Here is a 1071-nt window from a genome sequence, read left to right on the forward strand (position 1 = left end):
TCCCCCACAAACTTTTAAGTTTACTTTAAGTGAATCATTTTTGATTTCTTTAAAATTTTAAGTTTTATTAATAACTTATTCTATTATTAAGGTAGTAATAGTTTTTGCTTGAAATTCTTTATAATAAGACTATTGCACACTTTATGTCCTTTATCTAGTTTCTTTAAAGAATTATATCATTTAGTAGTTTAAGTTATAATGATAATTTTTTGTATTTAAAAATATACTTAAAAATAAATAACAAATATTTATAATTAAAAAATTATGACCCCTTTATAATTTCTGACGTGCTTTTACGAAGTTAATAATAAAAAAAACAAGTTAGAGTGCTATACCCTAGTGCTATGCCGAGTATATGAATGAATATTATATGAAAAACCTAAAATCGGCTATATATTCTTAAATAACGGTCCAATTGGGCAAATAGTGAAGATCTGCGATCATTCATATTTCCCAACAAAAATCGACTTTTATATGAAAAACCCAAAATCAGTTGTAGAACCTTCAGTAATGCTCCAATTGAGAAGATAATGAAGATCTGTTATCACTCATATTTCCCATCGTTAATCGACTTATATATGAAAAACCTCAAAAATCAGCCAGAGATCCTTAAATATCACTGCAATTGAGAAAACAGTGAAGATCGGTGATCATTCTCATAATTCCTATAAAAAATCGACTTTTTATGAAAAACCTAAAATCTGCTATAGATCAATAACTAACTTTCGGTTGTAGATCCATATATATGGTTGTAGATCCATATATATGCGATCACTCATAGTTCCCACCAAAAATAGATCTTTATTGAGAAAATAGTGAAAAACATAATATATATTGTGGATCCAATTGAGAAAATAATGAAATAAGATCAACTGTAGATCATTAAATAACGCGTCAATTTAGAAAGTAGTGAAGATCTGTGATTTTATACTGTGATCACAAAATGACGAACTTTTTATATCCACCATCAAAAGGGACGTCATAGGGACGTCATTCCACTTGTAACATATCAAAATATTGGTCTAACCCCCATTAAAATATATGTATATATTCTGGGTCCTTAGATTCTAA

Source organism: Lucilia sericata, unplaced genomic scaffold (genome assembly GCF_015586225.1).
Source record: "Lucilia sericata isolate MDLA Ls3-8-SP2 unplaced genomic scaffold, ASM1558622v1 Contig000874F_arrow, whole genome shotgun sequence".
NCBI classification, from domain to species: Eukaryota; Metazoa; Arthropoda; class Insecta; order Diptera; family Calliphoridae; genus Lucilia; species Lucilia sericata.